The sequence below is a fragment of the Parus major genome, chromosome 2, assembly GCF_001522545.3.
Source record: "Parus major isolate Abel chromosome 2, Parus_major1.1, whole genome shotgun sequence".
NCBI lineage: Eukaryota > Metazoa > Chordata > Aves > Passeriformes > Paridae > Parus > Parus major.
Window position 1 is genome coordinate 139879041 of NC_031769.1, and position 22295 is coordinate 139901335.

General features: G+C 39.9%; 2 long non-coding RNA genes across 3 annotated transcripts in view; one reads left to right on the forward strand and one right to left on the reverse strand.

The window, feature by feature from the left end:
- Nucleotides 1–14183, reverse strand: part of LOC107201074 — a 30894-nt gene extending 16711 nt beyond the window's left edge. Inside the window, exon 1 of one of the 2 annotated variants that reach the window (XR_004496249.1) lies at nucleotides 14049–14183. This is a non-coding gene — a long non-coding RNA (uncharacterized LOC107201074). Of the gene's footprint in view, nucleotides 1–373; nucleotides 506–14048 lie in introns of those variants that run through there. The other variant, XR_004496246.1, reaches the window with a different exon arrangement.
- Nucleotides 14184–14520: 337 nt separating this feature from the next.
- On the forward strand, nucleotides 14521–21703 carry LOC117243984. Its single transcript, XR_004496250.1, has 3 exons — nucleotides 14521–14768; nucleotides 17990–18138; nucleotides 21471–21703. It is a non-coding gene; the product is annotated as an uncharacterized LOC117243984 (long non-coding RNA).
- The last annotated feature ends 592 nt before the right edge of the window (nucleotides 21704–22295 follow it).

Here is a 22295-nt window from a genome sequence, read left to right on the forward strand (position 1 = left end):
CATTCAAGGTGTTAGTTTATTTTGTGTTTCTATAAACCTGTTTTTCTCTCACATGCAAACAAACATTTCAGGTAATAACCTTATCTTATCCAATAGAATATTGCATTTTGTCCTTCAAAGAGTTCTTTAGATATGGAATCCCAGAACCATCCAAAAGACATTGACTATAAAACCAGAAATTCTTGAATTAGTTATAAATACAAATGGTAGGTAATATTAATAAATATAAATTAGGAAAATCCCCTAGAGCTGTCATTTCATTCACTTGCACCTGCCCATGCTCTTCCAGATTACAAGACTTGTAGAATTAAATACAAAAGTGATATAAAAAACTGTCAGCACTTTGGACCATTTTTATAGATGCAAAGCTGACCTGGCCTTTGTGGTTTCTTTTGCCAAATCAGGGATGTTGTTTTTATTGCTGCTGTGTCCATGTCCAGCAGAAATCTGCAGCATCTGCATCCCATCCCTCCACAGTGACATGCTGGAGACCGTTCTGTGGGAATGCCTTATGTTAGCATTACTGCAAATGACATGATGTGCTAGTACAGATGTCAGGTGAGAAATTCACAGCTATGATAAAAATCACTACAAAGCCTGGCCAGCATACCAGGAAACCTCTGCAGACTTATGCAATCCTGTTTGTTCCAGTTATATCAATGAAAGTTGCCCTGGCTCAGGAAAAATAAAGCAACTACAAACAATTATTTTCAAATAACAAAACTCCCAAAATGTAATTGAAGAAACTCTGAACTCTGCTTTATTCCCATGTAAAAAAAAGCAAACATTCCACACATATCAGGGATTTGTCAGAATTCCCCTTCCTCTGTCTTGCCTTCTTGTAAAATTTACTTTTAATAACTGTCAGCTTCCTGAACCACAAAGCTCTCTCTTCTGTTTTGCTGTTATTCACTGGGGCAAAATAAAATACTAAGGCAATAAGGGAATGCAGGTGTGTTTATCCTGGGTCAGGGCAAAAGGAATTTGCACTCCAGCATTAGCAAGAGGATAATGGGTTGTTTCCAGCCTTTGCCTGCTGCAGTGGGAGGTCTCCTAGAGGGACTAGCTGAAGGACACCAGCCAAAGCTACACCTTCTAGTCCCATGTGCTGCTCACTGCGATGGCTAACGTTGGAGGGAATGTGATCATCATCTTCCTACTGTAGGAAGTCCCAAACCTGCAGAGAGCAGAGGGCTTGGAGGCACTTTAAGCACGGTAGTTTCCTCCTGTGAAACCATCCCGCTTCCCTCGCAATCTGAAACCTTATGATTACAATCAGAGAGTGAGCGCCAGGGAGAGAGGCTTCAGTGCCTTTCATCCTGCCTGTGCTTCCTAACTGGAAGCTTGGAAATAACATAATCCAGTGCAGCTCCCTCTCACTGCAGTGCTTTTCTGATGTGGCCAGAAACCTGCCCTGTGCCCAAACTGAAATACCCTTACAGAACGATATGACAGCCCTGAGCAGAGGTGACTGGCCAAGTTTTACAAAGCATTGAGATCACTGCAGAGGTAGATGGGTCTTGGGGAGAGGCTTTCCAGTTGGTTAAATCCCACTGATTTCCATGGCAATGCCTTGTTAGTCACCTTTCTAAAAACCTACTAAATACCACTGCCTCATACCCTTGGCTCTTAGTAACTGAAGGAGAGTGCCTATAAAACCATGTTTCCTGTCACTGGGAGAAGAGTGTTGAGGCAATTAATTTGCTGAGACAGTACAGGGAGAAATGAAGCTTAAGAAACTGAAGCAAAAACAATTACACTTTGAACCTATTATATAAAATTTTATATAAAACTTATGGTAATACTGTGACTATAGTTCAAATTATCAGCTTTTTTTTTTTTTTTTTTTATTTGGCTATACTTTAAAGACCTTGCTATAAAATTCTTATACAATTTCATTTAACATCCAACAGAAATATTTCCCTTACCCAGCTCTCTCTTTCTTCAACAGACACAGCACGTCAGCGCAGTACCAGCAATTCCTGTTGCAGGATGATGAGAAGATAGATCACTGGTACACACCCAGTGGTATATTGACTTGAAGTATTGATTACAGCCCCACACCCCATCATGCCAGGCTGCACGAAGAGTACAAAGAACTGCAACTTACTTGCTAAGAATATTCTTAGTCATCGATTTGTTTGTCAGGAACGTGCACAAGAAGTTTTCTGCATATATTGCTGGGCACTACAAAACCAAAAGACAGCATCCTGCCAAAGCAGACACCAGAAAATGTTGTTCTTTGAATATACATGGGGATAGTTAAGATACTCTTTGAGGAAGTGGAAACAATGGTCTCATACCCTCTCAGGTTGCCATTAGGCTAAAGGGGAGAATCATCCTCCTCTCTCTAGATTTCATTGCTGCCCAGTTTCATAGATTTGAATGTATTTGGCTTTTGATCAATACCTCTGGGAATTAAACAGGAGCATTGACCTAGGCTCCCAGGCAACTTAATGCCTCTATTTTCAACCATCAATTGATTTTAAGGTTTTCTTAAACTGCTTAGGCCATATGATCAGCCTTAATAAAGAGTCAAATTAAGTGTCTCAAACCATGACTAGGTGAAATTTAAATCTCATGTATCTCTATATATTCAATAGGAGCAGCTCAAATGTTAGCTGCTAAACGTTTGTAATCAATCTTTCACAAACATCAAGGAGACATTTGGCAGAAAATACACAAACCAAAATGTAAAAAAACCTGCCCAAAAACAACCAAGAAACCAAGTGCATAAAAATGTAGTCTACTCATGAACAACTTACAAGAAGTGAAGTTGCTCTGTAAAATCTTTAGCCAGAGCCATTGCTTGAATTATGCCAAACGTGCCCTCAAATTCTTGATTTTTTTATCCCAGCTACAGCAAAGCCCTCCCTGGTCCTTTCATGCAGAGACATGGGGGTGCTCTGTAGGCAGAAGTGACCTGTACCATGAAGAAAAATTAGAGACTGCAACAGAAGCAGAGAATTCAAAGTTTTGGTTCATTTCCTCCCTGTCCATCTGCAAGCTGCTAGGCTCAAAGGGAAATGCAGCAGCCACTGAACTGGAGCCCCATGAGCTGCCCTTCCCCGAAAGCCAGGATGCAGAGGGCTTCTGCCTGCTGGAGAAGGTCCAGGCATTTCTTCCTCCACCTCCCATGTCACCAGGAAGTCCCGTGCAATCTTTTTTTCCTGTCCCCTTTGTGATGCAGGAAAGGCCTGAAGAAACCCACGCCTCAACCTCCTGACTATAAAATGGGGACTGAGACATTCAGCACATGAGTGGGGGTATGTGTCACAGGAGAAGGAGGCTCTGAGACAGGGAAGGGGAGGACTGGAACAAAGGCTGGGTGAGGAGTCTGGCAGCAGCAAGACAGGACAGGCCCCACTGCAGTAGGGGTGTGAAGTTCAAGTATGGTGATGAACAGAGAGATGCAGGTTCTGGTCTCCTATACACACTGTGGTGGCACCAGTGAAGAGTGAGGCCTTCTGAGATACAGCAGAGGGAGAAAAGACAAATCAAATGAAAGCAAATACATTGTAAAAGTTTGTGCTTTGACAAGAGGAGGGTAATTTGGCAGTTGAGGTGGTTGATGTGGAGCAAAGTAGACTAGACATCTTTTTTTATATCTTGCTATAAAAGTATCAGCAGTTTAACTACAGACCATGTCTCAGATGCCTCTTCCCAGGCATTATCATTTATAGACAATTTAAAAAAAATACCCTTAAGTTCCATTACATTATCTATTAGACTATAAGGAAGCACAAAGAGGGATCTATCATTTCCCTGCCTACACAAGGCTTGCCTGTGTGCAGAACTCAACCTGTCTAATAATCCCTGAGTCTCTAAAGAATATTTCTCCCTCCATTAAAAGAGTTATGTAATCAAATGGCAAACCCCTGAAATCCATTAATATAGAAGCAAGCTTTTCAGGGGGTGCCTTGGCCCTCAGCTGTTTTGCTAAATTCAACATTAATATGAAAGAGAAACCTGCAAAACTAAAACTGCCCAGACAATGGTAACATGGCTGTCTCCTTCTGTACCTCACACCTGTGCTGACCAGCAGCAGCAACCCCCTGCCACCAGAACAGCACAGCCACTTCTGTGACCCCTGCAGTCTGCACCTGCCAATGTGCTGTGTTCCACTTCCAGCTCCCAGGCAGTGAGGCCACGGGGGGGCCTTTCCTCCTTCATACCCCATGCAACAAGGCAACTGCTGGCTCATGCTGTTTTCTCTATTTCCTGCATTTTCAGCAGTTTGCAAAGTTAAAACATACTCATTTGCTTAACCAGAGCCATCCCCTGGAACACGATCAAGATTACGAAATTTGCATTTTGAGTCTTTCTGAACGAAGTGCCTCTAGGTGAGATAACACACTCATTTCCCGCTCTGTGTCAGCAACAATTTTGTCTCGCTTCTCTATATTTTTTTTGTTTTAATATGAAATGCATTGAAACAGAACCCAAATCTTTCCAAAGCTAACAAGGAAAGGATTTCTTCCTCTGATTGAAGTTGAGTTAGTACGATTGTCATGAAGCACAGCGTGCTGAGACCTGTATGATGCCGGCAATGAACACGTATTGAGATGAGTCATTGTAAAACTCTGGGCAGAGGGGTTGGGCCCATCTCTCTACAGGCCATTGTCTACCTCATTGTTTCAACAGCAGGCAAATAGCAAGACCAAATTGTTTACAAGAGTGTGGAGGTCAGTGTTGACAGTATTTTGTTTTTCTGTAGTTAGTGATGACAGGGAGGTGATTATGAAAATCAATTGAAGTATTTCTTCCCAGATTGGATGATTCATAATTACTTGTTGAAGCTGTTGTCAACCAAAGGTTGAGGATGGTGAGGGAAGGAAGAAAGACACAAAGAAGTAATAAGTGCACTTAGAGCAATTGCTCTGCAATCCTCAGCCACCCCTCTGTGCATTCCTTAAGTTGCACACACAAATGAGCACACAGTCCAACAAACAGGCAGGAACAGCAGTAAAACATTAAACAATGTACAAAAGCAATGCCTACGTGGAAGGCAGAAGATTAAGTGCCAGCAATAGTCTAGACACTGGGTCATGCACTTAAATCCCCTTCATAATTTCTAACATTAAACCATCACTCAGAGTACCCAAAAATTAATAAGCCTGAGTAAAGCTCAGAAAAATCTTTGTCAGAGCACGGGGAAGAAGAAGGGCATGGTTAACATCTGCTACATCCCCACCTGCCTTAGTCAGGATAACTAGAACAAAGCCAGTGCAGCTGTGCCAGTTTACACCAGCTTAAGCTATGACCTGTTTAAACATTTTTGGATGGAGTCCAGCAATAGTGTCTAGACATTGTTATTCAGAAATAACTTGATCTTCATCTTTTTCTTTTGTACAGAAAGGAAGAGGAAATGTATGTCACAAAGCGGCATTTCACAGAGAACAGCAGGGAAAGACAGGATGGTAACCCAATTAAAGGCAGATCAGAAATCTTTCAAAGCTGTTTGTAAAGAACCATACTATCTCCAGCCTCCGGTGACTGAATGAAAAGAGATTACATGGAGCAAGGAATCAGGTGATCTGCCTTGCAAAATTTTCTTTGCCTCAGAGAACAAAATCCAAGAGCCCATTTCATCAGCCTTGCTCCTTTGGTCACTGTTGAAATCTTCTGCTTTTATATTCTTCAGTTCCTGATCTGGCAGACCCTGTGCCCAAGAAAAAAGCCTTGCTATGTCATGTTAGCAAGGAAAAAATCTAAGGAGCTTGCAAGGTCTTCTGTGTTTAGAGGCTATGTCAAACAGCATTACTTTTTTTTGTGCCTGGTTGCTTACTAGAAAAATTGTCTGAAGCAAATTACCTTCTTTAATTCTAATATTTTGTATCTTTCTGTTCTTCCTTGCCTCTAGGCCTCTTGGCCAAAAAAATTATTTTTGGATTAGTTCTTTTTATGTAACTTCCATGGAAGAATTCAGCATGCTCCTTCCACATGAATATCTGCACTATGAGCAGGCAGATGAGGGATGATTTGAAAGGAACTTCTGTGGAGTTTTTGTGCTACAGCTTCCTGAAGGCTCTGACTTACTGTCTTTTCCTTTGCTTCTACATCAGCATCTTGTCTCCTCATATGCAGCTTTTAAGTATATTTTTAGACAGCTGAACAATTCAAACACTTTGCCTGCAGCCAGCATTTAAACTTAGACCTGTATTTTCAGAAAAAAATAGATTACAAGTTAGAATGGCTATTTAGAAGTTTCAAAAAGGTCAATCTCCTGCTGACATTTTTACATACCTTATTTTTGTAGCTGACTATATTTCAGATGAAAAAATCCTCTACATTATAAAGAAATATATGTTTAAAGAGAAAGAGAAAGAGGTCACAAACTTCTGTCATAAAATGTAGGCCTTTATTTACCTTTACTTCTCAGATTAGATCAGTGGGACTGCTCTAGTCCAACCCAGACAACAATTTAATGAGATGCTAAAGTCTGTGTTCGAAGTTCTTGTACTGCATATCTCACACATCATGAACACAAGGACTTGTTCAATTAATACCTTCTAAATTTGCTAGCTCTTTTTTACTAAAACCCTTTTTTTAGGTTAGGCAGGGTAACCAGAATTGTATTGCTGTGTTGTGTGCTGTCTGTTCTCCTGTAGCTGGCCAAAACCAGTATAAACCTCTTCTCAGGAGTCTTTGTGAGCTGAACAAAAGCACACTTGCAGCCCACACACTAATTTCATCCAATAGGACACAGGTTCTGCTTTCAAGTGGGGAACCACAGCCTTAGGAGGTACATGGAGATGAAAACCAACTGATCTCAGCAGCTGTCAGTGCATACAGTGCTCAGATATTCAAGACTAGAAATGCTAAGACAACCCCTTGTCTCACAGGTCCCAGACCACAGGATTCATTGGAAAATACCAATCAAGCTTAACATACAGATCAACTTTCCTTTAAGAAAACTCCAGCTATCCCACAGCCTCTCTTCCAGTTCAGGTATCTCCTGGGAATTTGTTTCCATCAAGAGTACGAGGATCCTACAGAGAGATGATGGATGGCGAACTCCCAACAGATTTTGCCAGGAAAAGAAATCAGTGATTCAAAGGATGTCATTCCTTCCTTGCCAGTAAAACCTGTCTTAGGTATCCAGCTGGACTCAGGATGATCTGCTGACATCAACCTTGGCAGCTGAAGACTTGCTTGATCCCACAGGTGAGGTCTATGACCACAGCAAGGCTATGCTGGCCCGAGGTGCTGTGGAACAGGAGTTACACAGGAACAACTGAAAATCCATGTGTGGCTCCCAGGTGTCAGCACAGTTACTGATGGCTTAGCCATATCTGCTTACATTTGGGACTGCTGCTATCACCTGCCTGCCTGTTCGTGCTCCTCCACTGCTGTTTCATTAGTATAAACCCAAATAAAACCAGACATTGCTTTCTTCCAGTCCCACTCCTGGTCGGACTCATCCACCAGTTACCTCTTCACCTTTTATTTGCTATTTCTGCTCGAACTATATGTCCCTCTCATGCCTCCCATACCAATGACACTTATCATGAAAAAGTCAGGATCTTCAAAGACTGCCACAACTACAGCCTTAATACTGGGATACTTTCCTTTCCCACACTGTTAGCAGCGTAGTTTTTCCTGGCAATTACTTCAGACATATCCTGTGATGTTGAATTAGAGGAGACTGAGCAGAAAGAAGAGCAGAACACCAGTGGTATGACTTGATCTTGACAGTCAAGGAAAATAGTATTCAGGTGACTAGTACAGTGAATGGGAAGGGTTCCAAAAGAATGGGACTACGTAAAGAAAAGCAGTTGTGATGGGGCTGTACTGGGTGGACAATTTACTGCTTTGCAGCTCATCTGTGTTTTCTCTCCATGGTAATAATATATTCTTATCTAAAGCACATGTAAAATATTCCAAATGCACTTAGTATTCTCATGACCCCAAAATGGAAATCCAAAACAACAGGGTATCTTTGATATTTGCTTAACCGGGCTTCAGCTCTGCCTTAGTAAAACAAGGAATTATATTCATCTCCAGAAAGGTATGAAAATTAATTCAATATTGATGGTAGTTCCAAGAACCACAGAGGACCCTGTGAGGAAATTAACATTTGTGACTTGGGTGTAGTATTAAATAGAACTGAAACCACACAGTGAAACTGCTGAAGCAAATCATTCAGCAGACATCACCCCTCCTTAGCACTAAGCAAAGCAAGCATCATATGGAACACATGGCACAGAGCGATGCCATGAAAACCTGTATCATAACACAAGACAGGTAATAAACAAAGGAGTGTGACAAATGCTAATTTTAGCACTTATCATCAGAATTACTGCATTTGTAACTCATTTTTTCCTAATACAGCTTCTTGGATGAAATATTGGTATTTGCTAGCACAAAATAAATTCAAACACAACAGCTGGATGTCATTTTTCCCCTCTAAGGAATGTCACGTTTGGAATGGCCCAGTGGGCAAAGGCAAATACATAATGGTTATTCAGAAAGCAATTAGATTCTGGCCGCAGGGAAATGTTTTCTGAATGTAGTGAGCTTTAATAGAATAGACCCAATCGTCTTTTTTGTTCCTCTATTTCTTATATAAGAATCTTTTTTCCCTCAGAGTTAAGATCTGGGTTAAGGATGAACACATAATTATGTTCTTCACACAGTTTTTCACTGTGAATCAAATATATCTTAATAGTTAAACCAGCTGCATTTTAAGATAGATGTAAATTTTTTAAAAATATGTTTTGAGGTAAATTACTTATTATGTTACCTTCACTACAAGCACAGTTATGCTAGTAATTTTTTTTGCCTTTTCCTTTACAGAGACAGGGTACCACAGGAGTAGTCAGTGTTTGGGGCTGGTACAAACAACCAAAGTAATAACCCAAGCCAAACTCAGGCCAAAATAAAATTAAACTTGGCCTTTGAGTGAATTCTAATGATTTAGAAATCTCACATCTTCTTGTGCTGTTTCTTTCAGTTCAAAGAGAAGAGAAGCTACACAGGCCTAATTCTTCTGTCAACAAACAGACAAATCTCAATGCAAAGGCAAGAAGGTTCAGGTAGGTTATGTAAGCCAGCACTGCTACCAGACCTCATCAAAGACTAACAGGAATGGAGAGCAATAAGGCTATCAAATACAAATCAGTATTGGATAATATAAGAAAAGCTAAGTCTTTACAATATCTAATCTTATATTTCTGTAATGGCAAACTGTAAATGTCTACATTACCCAAATAACCAGCAGTAGGCAAGATTACACAGTAACACAGCAAAGGCAGAACAAACACTGAAGTAGGGTGGAAGGAATGAAAAAATATTTTTTCTTTGTTTTTGTTAAAGGCACTCTTGTACAAAGGGCAGGCTGACAATTTTCCCCAACCTAAGTACAAGGCAGAAGGAAAACTGATTAGCTGAGCAAAACATACCCTTCTAAGCAGTGAAGCCTCATTAGGGTAGCTATGGTTGTTTTCTGCATAAATTGCTTTTTTTCACTATTCCCAGTAACACTTAGAGGCTCCCCTAAAACAGAACCATACTGCACCAGTTCAGAAAGAACTAACACCTAAAGACTCATTTTTCTATGGGGGGGGGGGTTGACAGTTCTCAGTTATAGCAGTTAATACACCAGATCTGCTTCTACCAATTTGAATGTACCAGCTGTTGCTGGACCTCAGAAAGAGTCAATTTCAAGTGTTTCTAATTAGCCAGTGACATTAGGTGCTGCAGTGTTAGATCAGCTTCTTGGTTTATTAAAGCCAGTCTTCTGTGTTTAGTAGTGATGAACAACAAAGGTGTGAGTGAAAATGCCTGAGGTTACATCATCTGCTTTCCTGACACCAGGTATAACATAAGGTGGACAAATTGTTTCATGTCCTATTTAATTATTTTGATTTTTTTTATAGTTGTGATAAAGATTTTGTCATTCAATACATTTCTATGTCTGAGCAGATAGAATACTTGTAGTACAACTCAGTGTTGATGCCTGTGATAATTTAAAAGGAAAAAAAATTCTTTGGTTTGGTAATGGTATCTATAATATTCACTCTCCAGTGAACAGTATCCAGCTATTAAGTAGAAGAAGGGGCTTTTTTTTTTTATTATTACTGACATGAAAACAGGGCATGAATTCTAATCATGAAAGCTGTTCATAAGAAAGATGAAACACCTGCTTGGATAGACACCAAAGTTAAAACACATGAATGATATCACAAGTCATCAAGTGATAAGATCTTGCTCTTATGAAGTGTTTTTAGCTGGTAGGTTCAGGTCGTAAAGCATACTTAAAGGGAAATCAATACTACTGGAAAACATACTGGGAGGCTGGCAGAGTGAATGAGGGACAAATTCTGCCAGCCAAGAGGACAGTAGGAGCAGCGGGAAGAAAGTCCTTGCCTGTCTATTCCATGCTCAGGCTCATTTCCCTGCAGACTGCTGTTGTGTTATTTTAAGATACACATTATAAAGATGTATGCAAAAAGACCAAGAGAAAAACAGTCTTTGTGAACCATTATTGTAATTTAACCCCAGCTGGCAACTCAACCCTACACAGCCACTCACTCCCCTGTGGTGGGACGGGGGAGAGAATTGAAATGGTAAAAGTGAGAAAACTTGTAGGCTGAGATAGAGACAGTTTAATAGGAAAAGCAAAAGCTGTGTACACAAGCAAAGCAAAACAAGGAATTCATTCACCACTTCCCATGGGCAAGCAGGTGTTCAGCCACCCCCAGGAAAGCAGGGCTCCATCACACATAACAGAGACTTTGGAAAACAAATGCCATCACTTGGAATGTACTCCCTTCCTCCTTCTTTCCCAGCTTGATGAGCTGAGCATGACACCATATGGTGTGGGATGTCCCTTGGGTCAGCTGGGGTCAGCTTTCCTGCCTGTGTCCCCTCCCAGCTCCTTGTGCACCCCCAGCTCCTCGCTGGTGGGGTGAGGAGCAGAAGAGGCCTTGGCTCTGTGTAAGCCCTGCTCAGGAGTAAGGAAACCACACTGTTTCCAGCACAAATCCAAAACACAGTCCCATGCAGCTACTATAAAGAAGATTAACTCTATCCCAGCCAAAACCACCTTAAGTGCTCTTTCAAATTATTACAATACTGTAATATAATGTACTGGAGTTTGTCCACTGAAATGCAACACCCTCCATATCATCAGGTCAGACATCCAGAACACATGGAAGAACAGTGTTTTATGGTGTTCAAATAATACGTGGGAAAAAAAAGGAGCTACACTTTAAATTTTTTACAGTCACTTTTCAGCATATAACCCCTTAAAAATAATTATCAGGATTATGTTTTGCTGTTTTTTAGAAACATAAAATATATATCTTTTCTTCTATACAAATAATTTTTAAGAAATATTGGAAGAATTGGTTTTATTTATTTTCCATTTCTCTATGAAAATCTCTTCCTCCTTTCTCTATAATGGATCTTGTAAACAGAAGCTGATAGTTTGGTAGATGAAAATGTATAAAAGTCCACTTTAGTCTCCTGCATTTTGTAAGCCCAAATAAAATCAGTTGTGATAATGTGAGGGAACTGATCCAGAATTGGAAAGACTGAGTTTCTTGACATACTTTGACATACACAATATCTTTTTATTACAGATGTTGAAATTTACTTGGTTTATGACCTTTCCTCTATAACTCTCTGAGCCCACTGGGTTGGATCTGTGAAGGGCCATGAATGATTGAGGTTAAGCTTTGGTGGTGTTTAGGTATTCACTTTAAAATATGCAAATCTCAAAAATTTCACATAGCATTACACGATGTCCGTAGAGATCTAAACTTTCCCGCATAAATTTTTCCAGCAACCTACAAGTCTGCTTTTAGGCCTGCTCAGAAGCACCAGTCAAGCTCCACAGCCAGGTCATCCCCTACCCAAATTGCCTGAAGGGCCTCATCCCGTCATTGTGCTCAGTGAACACCTTTAACATCCTTTTCCTCCTATGACAACTACCACTTTTGGAAATATGGCTAGGAGAAATCTCCCAGAGATCATACAGCTTGTCTTGTAGCTTAAGTGTTCTCAGGGTAATACAGCAAGGACTTGCTAACACACATGAAGAAGGGGTCAACCATTTCCTGTCTCCCCTAAAGTACATTGTGTCCTTCCTTCCTTCCTTCCTGAATTTTTTCATTTTTCCTGGGCACAATAATGCAATAGGGATTATCAACCACGTTACAAAACCTGGAGTCATCCAAACTTCACAGAGCTGCTTATTAAATAGAGAGAATAACAGAGAAGGCAATTGCATATCATCCATAGGACATAGATACACAGCATATTTTTTTAAGTGCTCTGTCTTTGATAAAAAAATACTTTTAAAATTGTAAGAAGTACATGAAGCTCCTAAACCAGCTTTCTGTCTTTGTCCCTTTTCCAGCCTCTGTCTCAGTTCTTCTTGGACGTCCCAGGATATGAGTCACAAATGACACTTGAAGAGAAGGGAAATCTGCAGCAACCAACCAGCCTATTGTCTCATATGTAAATGCATTACCTGAATATACATCATCCTTGGCATAAACCTGCTTGTTGATCCCAACTCCTCTTTATGTAATATTCTTTACTTTTACTGTATTTTATTCTTAGATAAAATGTGAAAATGCATGGATTCTTTTAGTATACTCATGTGTCCAAACTCAAAGCCAGAGTTTGTGAGTAGGTTCTTAGCAGATTATAAGGTGCTTTTCACCATTTTACACATGGTAAAATATTAAATTGATTTATTGTAATAATATATTGCTACAAGAGTTAGTCTTAAAATCATGGATCATCAAACAGAGGACAAATTAGCCATCTAATGTACTCTGGGCTTTATCTTCTGTGACAACCCTGGAAAATATTTTATGGTGAATTTTAATGCCATCTTTAGGTCAATTTTGAGCTGCAATTTGTCATGCATCATTAATTTAAAAGTCTAAACAAGAGCTGATATTAATTATTGCTTCATAGTAGCTCAACATTTTATAAAGCTGCAGTAATATTCCTGTTCTTAACCTCTACCTACAAGCATCTGGCTGCTGAGTATTTGGTACTCAGTGCTTATTTTGTTTCATGCATTGAATTTGCACCTACTAGGAAAAATACTACAATATAAAACATGAGATTATGGTATTCAGTTTTTAACCTTCTGCGGGGTATTTCACATGCATAGAGATTTTCTCAGCTCTAGAAATCAAGACCAGCAACCACAGGTAATGTTTTCAAAGCTGTCAGAAGCTGCACTCTTTTTTTTATACCCTTAGATAAAAGTGATCAGATTTTTAGAAACATAAAAACTCCATTGAAATCCCAGCTGAAATCAATGAAGTGTAATTATTGGTATTTCTGATTAGCAATAGTCTACATTGACTCTCATGTGTTTGTCTAGTCATGCCTCTTTCACTTCTTTAGCCCAGACACTCCCATTAAACAGCTGTTATATTAGAAAAGTAGTTCCTAAATTTGATATTAATGTTTCACAGCAGTGGCTGTGGCACAAAGGCCCTTCCCATAACACAGGTAATACCGATACATTAATTGCAACTGGTGTCTCAGAGAACAGATTTGTAATGGTTTAGAAATTACTGTGAGTGGATAAAAATAATGAAGTGTAACACCAAGGTCTAAAAACTTGTCTTTACATACTTCAAGAATTTGAGAATGTTTTAATTTCAGATCTAATCAATAGCTCTGCAAAGGCTGATAAATAAAAGAAAGAGGGGCAGGACTACTCTGAGTTTTCCCTTAGAAAATTGCCGTGAGGACACGGTGGGAGAGGTGAAGATTCCTTCCCGTCAGGCAGCTAAAAGACAGAGTTCTTTCTTCAATCCAGTGACTCCTTGTTCTCTCCTGCCACCCTGCCCCTCCTGCCTGAAGGAGCACCGCAATGAAGGCTGCAGATCCAGCCCTGAGCTCCCAGCCCTGTGAGCGGAGATGCTCAGGCCACCGCTGATACTGCACGGAAAGGGGAGGAGGAGCAGGAAACCCCCTGATAACCTTCCTCGCCCTCCATCCGAACGGCAGCTTGAAGGACCTGCCTCCATCCTGCCCTGAAAGGAGGGCTGTGATTTAGCCTGCCCCACCTTTTGAAGCCGCCGGGTTTGTTTCCTTGGCAGCAGCGATGCAGCCGGGCCAGTCTGGCTGACCTCAGCAGGCGGGCCCGCAGCCGGGAGCAGCGCTGCCGCTCGCCCTGATACGCTGGACTCGCGTATCCAGAGCTGAAATAACAACCTCAGTTCACGCAGGGGGCAGAGCTTTGGACTCATCTCTGCTTGAGAGGCCTGGTTATTTATTAATTATATTTAAAATTTTATAACAGATTAAAAGGAATGAGAGCCAGAGGCAACACTTCCAGTGAAGCCTCCCTTGTGCAATGCTTGTGTAATTCTCTTGGTTTAGTGCTGGTTTGTGAAGCTGCGATAGGCTCCACACTGTTCCCTTCTCGAATGCCTCCACCGGCCCTGGTGATTTCTTCATCCTTTGACATGGGAACGTTCTGACAGACAGATCCCCCCAAAAGAACTACTGTGTTTTGAAATTGCATAATATGGGAGTCCAGCAGGAAGACCAATACAAAATCTTTCCCAATCTCTTTCCAAGAAAAATCTGAAATACTCCTGCCTTTTTATACCCTGTTGCTGCGACTAGAGAGAATATTTTGCAAGCCACCTTCCTTCTCCTTGAAGTCTCACTTGCCATAATGAATGAGATGAGTGTGGTTGATAGGCTGCAGGATCCAAATTTCTGATAAAGAGCCTGACAAAATTAAAGTATCAAGGAGTGGTGTAAGTGAACGTGTTTGGGTGAGTTCAGAATTGAGGTATACTGGCTTGTTGATTTGGGAAATGCTTTGATAAATATATTTATGATTTTCCACTACCTTTTATGTAGTACAAAGCAACCATTTATTCAGTACTAGGCACTTCTGAAGTAGAAATTCCCTAGTGTGAATGGTTTGACTTCAAAACACGGGGGAAATTGATTTTGGCTGAGCCTATATGGGGCATAACTAAGGACCGGAGACTGCCGAAAAACTGCTTGTAAAGGTACCTTGTGAGCCTACCCCGGGTTTTCTCTGGCATCCTGGGACCTGCCCCATTCCAGGCAGCCGCTGCCATCTACAGCCACCTGCTGGCTCATCCCTTCATCCTGAATGTTCTGCACAGGCTCCTGTAAGGCATAAGGAGAAGATGGGGTGTCAGTATTTCATAGCACCGATATACTTTTAAACAAATATCACCTATTTAATCTGAGCATAGCTCGTCGTTCTGAACACACCTGTTGAGAACTTTTACTGCCTTTGTGCTCTCTTTTAATCATTTTACATGAGCCAAGTTTCTTCCACGCATTTAGCACATCTTAGCTAATGGAAACATAACAGTTTTGCATGGAAGATGGGTATAATTATACCCATTTTGCAGCAGAGAGTACTGAGAATTAAGCCAGGTGAAGCTCAAGGTCTCTGAGACCTTGGTAGGGACCCTTGTCTGACCATTCCTGTCTGCACAGTTTGATACTTGCTGGGGTTTCTTGAAATGCTGGCCCCAAGGAAGGAGAGACTGGGAAATAAGATCTACTGCACCTTGTTGAAAGGTACAGGAGGAGTCCCTGGATATCTTTTCACCCTCTGTCCTTCCCTACAGGTGAATTTTGCTTTGCAGAATGCAAGAAGGGAAAGGATGGCCTGAAAAACACAATGCAAATTCAAAATGTATTGCAGATGAGCTGTGGGTTGTACTTTGATTTACCAAATTTGCATAGCCAGTATTAGCTATACCCTAATGTACTTAAAAATATGTTAATAAATTAAGAAGTGCTTAGAAAATAATATGCAAACTAAATAAAATAAGGCAGCAGAAGGTCTGCTTAAGGAAGTGGCTCCTGAGAGGTTTCTTCAGCTTGATGTCTGTGGAGAAGATGCCACTCCACTTCAGCAAGGCCTTATCAAGATAAGCTACAAAGTGACAACTTTTATTTTAGCAATAAACAATATTATCTGTGTTTCTTTATTTATTTTAAATTAATGTGCAACTTTCTGTACTAGTTGTAGGTTTTGTAAACACACACAGCAAAGGTAACAAATGTTAATTGGATCCACTAACCACAATGTAATACGATAATCAACAGCTTTTGTTATTTCCATTCTTGTTTTGCTGACTCTGCCATTTCTTCCATGTTCCTCTGTTCAGTGCATTAATCCTTCAGTTACCCTGTTGATTTATTGTTTCCTGGGAAACCAAATCTTCCTGGCCCATTGTGCATCTCTTCACATCTGACTTTGGTGCTATCCAAATTAATAGAAACAGAACACTTGTTTCTTCAGCTCTTGATGTTTACAACTGTTACAAAACACAAAGCAGATGAATAAAGTGACAGTGATGGTAATAAGGAAATAAATAGCTGTGATCTGAGTCTTAGACACTTTCAGTCTGTTCCTGATGGCTCCTCTTCGCAGACATCCTCCTTGTACCATCACTGAAAGTCTACTTCCTAACCAAGGTTCAAGCCTGCACATCTTGGATGATCCTTATCCTCTCTGATGTATTTGTTGCCCTTGACACCACTATTAAATATCTGTCCTTTGATACCTTATAGCACTGGGCATAAGGACTTCTCTATGCTCTTTTTGTTTCAGTCTAGACTTTCCCTCAAGCATCTTTCCCTAAAGCTTTTCCTCCCACCTCAAGGTGTAGCCTTCTCAAAAGGTATTGCTTCCCCCCCATCCTCAGTCCTTCTGTCCTTGGGTGACCTCTCCTGCTGATGTGTATGTAATTATTACCTCTATCCAACTACCTTTAAAATACTTATCTACTGTTGATCTTCCACAAATCGGTTTCGCATCTCACTGCCTCCGTAGTGCTACATCCTGACAGACAGCTTGCTACCAAGCTCCCTGGGATCCAAAAAAGGAACTCATTAAAAAACCAACCCAACAACACAGCTTTCCTTGGGTCTCTGGCCAGCAGCCAATGTGTGTGTCAATTTAAATGTCTTTGATATTTAAATTTAGCTCCCGCTTGCTGCTGATACCATTTGGCAGAAGGTGTGCTTACAATATTATTCCCAAAGCTATTCACCAGACATCACTGTGCTACACTCAAAACTTCCCAGGAATTCAAATTGTAGGAAATGAGTAGGAAAAATGTAGGAATGAGTAAATTATCAATGCTATACTATTTGGCTAATGGGATGAGTTTCTTGTTTTCACTCTCTTCTTTCTGCTCTCTGTATGTTTGTATACTGTACCAAATCTTCTAGCCAAGAAATGTCTTTGTTTGTGACATACCTTAAGGTTTCTTGGAAAATTAATATGTGTTTTTACAAGTTTGGGGTTTTTTTTACAGAATTGCATGGCAGTAAACAGTGGTTTAGTAATGGTACAGTATGACTACAGAGCTGCAATGCTGATATGTGATATCAGAGGCAAATGTATTATCTGACTCAGTGTTGTACTTCTAGATCCCAGATTTGACATAGTTGTGCAAGGTAGTACTCAGACTAGGGCTTTTCACACCTTGAATGTCTTGGTTTAACAAGAGAAAGGAATTAAGTTGCCTGGAAGCTAGACTCAGAAGGATCCTTCAACTATATTAGTTCATAGGTTTTTTAAGAAAACTTCAGCACTTCAGAGTTGTGCAAGAATTACCTTCGTGTATTTCCTAATCCATGAATTCTTCTTCCTTGAGGTTCCTAGTTTCTCTTTTGAGAGGGACTGCTGAGTATTCTGGGCTTATTAGTATTCAAATCTGTACAATTTTAAAGCATTACAGAATGAAGTTACAAAACAAGGATTCAAAGGATTCTATGTCATTTTAGGTGGTTTTGACCAAAATATAGGCGCTATTTGTTGTAATAAAACAGTATATACATTTTTTTAAAAAGAAATTAGTGAGAGTTACTTAGACGTTGCCATAACCTGATGATACTAACACCTGTATCTTTACAGGACCCAGATACTTTGAATTTAGACAGAAACCCCAGATTCAGGAGATAATTTTTTTTGCCCCTCCTATTTCATCTGCAGGATTTGATACAATGTATATGCTGATATGTATTTCTATACAGTCATGGATGAAGGCGTCTGCTTTTTTATCCATAATAGCTCAGAAGTGAGGCATTCACCTGGATCTAAAACACCTCCAGTTTTTCTCTCAGAACATTGGAATTGTCTAGGTAAGTGCTATAGTCATCCAGCTGTTCAGGGGAGAAGTTCTAAACTGTGTATTCCATAGAATGATTAAATACCCAGAAGAGTTGGGTAAAGCACCCACTACTTGAATGCTTTAATGACCATATTGTATGACATATGTCCTTGTCCTACTGAATATTTGAGTGTGCCATACAAAGCAGAACTTCCCAGAATATCCTGCAGCAGATGGATAGAGTGATAGCAAAGAGGAAGGAGCTCTGGACTAACACCTTTTCCAGAGTAATGGCACTTTAATTTTGTTTTCCCACATTCTGGGTGCCTTACCTCCTTACCTGGGCATCCAAACAATTGCCTTGGGCATTTAGATAAAAGGTGAAACCCTGGCTATCCTTTGAAAGGGCTGTTGACCATCATCCTATTTTTCTTCTAAAGAGGACAATTACAACTCAGCAACTGCAGAATCAGAACCCCAAATGCAAATGGTTTGAAAGCAGCAAGTACAGTAAAGCTGTCATTTTTTTGATTACAAAATTGATACAAGTTTAATAAAATCTTGTAAATAGATAATCATCTTTCATAGATAACTGCAAAACCCTCCCGTTCTGTCTTGCTCCTTAGCCTTTTTTATTCATGAAACCCTTATCATTAAGCTGCAGAGAAGACCTGCTCCTTTTAGCTCCTTAGAACTATCCAGCAACGACTTTAGGGGGGGATACTTAAACATGCAAATTATACTAATTTTAGTAGGAAATCTGGCAGATATAAATTTCATTGGTTTTTCCAGCATCAGCCTGAGTGTAGTATATATCTGTGAAGTTACCTGTGGCCTGTTCTGTATTTAATCTTTTTCTTACACAGTTTTTGTTCACAATATAATAAAAAGCCTATTAAATAATGGGAACTGTGTTGTTGCCTCTATCACTCAGCTGGAGAGTCCTTCTCATGGTCTTTAAAAAGCTCTGCAAAAATACAAGCAGGAAAGTTTCAGTGTGACACAACTGCTTGACATTAATTATTGAATGCATATTAATATTCATAAGGGACCTAATTAGCTGGGAAAGTCATAGTGATCTTATTTTCTGATTAGCAGAGAAAACACTGACATATTTTTCCTAAGTTAACCTTGTTGACTAAAATTTGTGTCAATGAGCAAGTGCAAGGTTAAGAACAAGAGGATAATCATCCTGGTGAGATAATAACTGCTGAAGTAAAACTGATGCAACAGTGATTTTTCAGCAGGTAAGAAATCTAAAGTCATATGATAATTCAGTTTGGAAGGACCTCTGGAGGTAGGTTGGTCCAACTACTCCAACAAACCTGGGCCAAATTCAAAGTTACCTTCTGCAGTGCCTCCAGGGGACACTGCAGTGTTTACAAAACACAAAGCAGGAAATGCTAGAGAAAGGGAGGTAGATGTAATTAGGTATAAAAGAAAAAGTTAAGGGTGGTTCTTTGCAGTTTCATCCAGAGAAAAATGGTTTTTGAAGTCATCAAGCTGTCCTCTTTGGTCAAGCAGTGTTAAAAGTAAGCAAGATAAAATTCTGAAACCATATTTAAAATGAGAGGTTTCATTCTGATCACAAGGGAAGGTCTCTCAGGTGTTGCTGAAATAAACCTCAGAATTCTTAAAAAGTAAAAACAAACAAACAAACAAATAAATAAATAGACAGTGATTCAGGACAGCCATGAATGTACTAAGTAGCAGCTAGGTCTTCTTATCTAACAATTTGTTTCTGATGTATCTTCTCCCCTCTCCACTTACTGACCACTGCAGAAGTGGCTCACAGGAGACACCTGCTGCAGGCTGCTGGGGGTAGGCACAAAGGTGTAGGAAGAGCAGCCAAGCTGTGCCAATGTGGTCCTGAGAGCTGGCTGGGCTGAGCAGCAGCACTACAGACACAAACACCCCATGGTAGTGAAGTGCAGCACTTCCTGCTTGCCCCCTGGCCCATACTTACACTGCTCTCCATCACATTTATTAAAGCCAGGCAGTATTACTTTATTCCCACTCCTAGGAAGGGTCATTACCTAGGGATTTTATCCAGGAAGCATTCAACCTTGTTACAGCTCTGCCCACTGCTGTTCATGTGACTCATGTTGAGGGTGACAATCAAGGGCAAGTGAAGTTCTTGTGGGAGCTGACCTTGTTCAGCAGGGCTCTGCCATCTTCAGACAATTTTCAGGTTGCCTCTATACAGCAAGAAAAGGCTACCTCAGATGTTATGATGGAAGAAAAGGTACTCAATACTTCCAGAAACTTTTAAAATTGGATTTCGCTTCTACTATTTCCATGCTGAAAATGTTGCTATTTTTGCAGCTGAGATTGGGATAGCTTGACAGCTGGGGAAAAAATTATAAAGATTTCTATGGAACAATTGGTATTTTTCCCTATAACTCATAAAATTTTAAAAAATCATGACTGTTACTTAATGATATGAAACTTTGTGGATACCTGATTCTTCTTACATTTTCTTGTTATTTTTTTTCCTAATGTTTGCTTTTTGTTTTGAACCACACCCTTACTGACTGTGCATGTTTCATTACTTGGGTCTGATGCATTGGTGATTAAATTTCTAGGATCTGACAGCTATTCTATTGTCTCATGAAGTGTTATAACACTTGCTTTAATTTTTCATCTAAGGATCAAAGACTGCTAGTCAGAAAAGCAAGTGAAAGTCTGAATAAAAGATTGTCTTTCCAGTGGTAGCTTTTGGTAGCTTTTGGATTTATGTAAGAGCCAGAGACTGAATTTTTCTGACCTTTCTGATATGTTTACCAAAGTGTACAATGATTATTTTGGTAGTTTGACATCTCCAACTTAAGTTTTATCAAAAGACAATGGGTACAAAGGAAAAATTCTGAATAATATTAATTTGTGGTTATAAAATTCCTAAGTTCAAACAGTGTTTTTGCCATGCTGTTTTGAATTTAAAGCATCAGAAATTCCTGACTATCTCCCTGAGAAGATCAGTGCAATAGACTGTCAGTTAAGACCTGCTTTCAAATGCACAGGAATGCATACACAGAGCTAAGGAAGATAAATTCAGAAAGGTTTGAGTGGTTGAAAAAGGCAGGCTGTGATTGTTGCCCTGAGAATCAGGCCTTTCGATACTGTTTTCATAATTTCTAGCCACTTTCTCAGGAAAGTAACTATAAACATAGGTGTTTATACATTCCATTAAAGATATCCCTTTTGATGGATGTCTCTCACAGCCAGTGTGGTTGGGAAGGTGGTAACCTCACTATCCAATCCCTGGTTGTTGTCAAAAACCTTTAAATACTGAAAGAACAAATAAATGTGCTTCTTTCATCTCACTTTGAGCTGCATCTGTGTGAATCATTTTGTGTCTGACAGTGACACGTGGTATAGCCTGCAAGCTGTGAATGTGAACAACAGAAAGGCAGAGGAAAGACTTGCAGATGTGACCTTGAGGAGAAGCTGAGAGCTGATCTTCCTGCGATCAGGCCTTGGAGTCACCCTCTTTTACAGACAATGAAACATCTTACCAGAGTCTGCTGCTTCTACCTACGTAGAAATGGGATTTATGTACATTGTTTACAAATAAACAAGACTATACTAAGAGCATATCCAATTTGTATCAGCAGTTTTTATTCCAGTAGAAAAAAAATCCTGGCAAGGCCTTGCAGTTTGATGATCTACTTCAGTGGGAAGGGTAACACTAGTCAATAGAATTTCAAATACAAAACTCTTCAATGAACCTTGAAAGCCTTTGAAGAGTTTACTTTTTCTTAGCATTTTACTCTGGGGTAGGTTACAAAATAAACTAACACATCACATTACATTTCTGGTTTTTCTTAAGTACTGAAGAACAATGTGTGTGATTCTGCTGTATAAAACAAAATTAAAAGGAGAACTGGTCAAACTGATCTTCAGAGCAGGCAAATCTGGACACAACAGACATGTAAGGAAACTGAACAGGTTCGGAAAAGAAATAAATGCAAATCAGTAAAAGGTCTGAAATGGACCAGAAATCTCAAACATGTTTGGTACTGCTACAGCAAAGGCAGGAAATTTCACATAATGGAAACTTCTACAGAGCTATTTGGAAATGCAAAAGAAAATGTTAGAAAAAAAATATTCAGAATTCTTGATAAATAGGAATACTTGACAAATAGGAATACTTGACATTTGTGAGATAATGAGAGTTGTTTTGTTTTG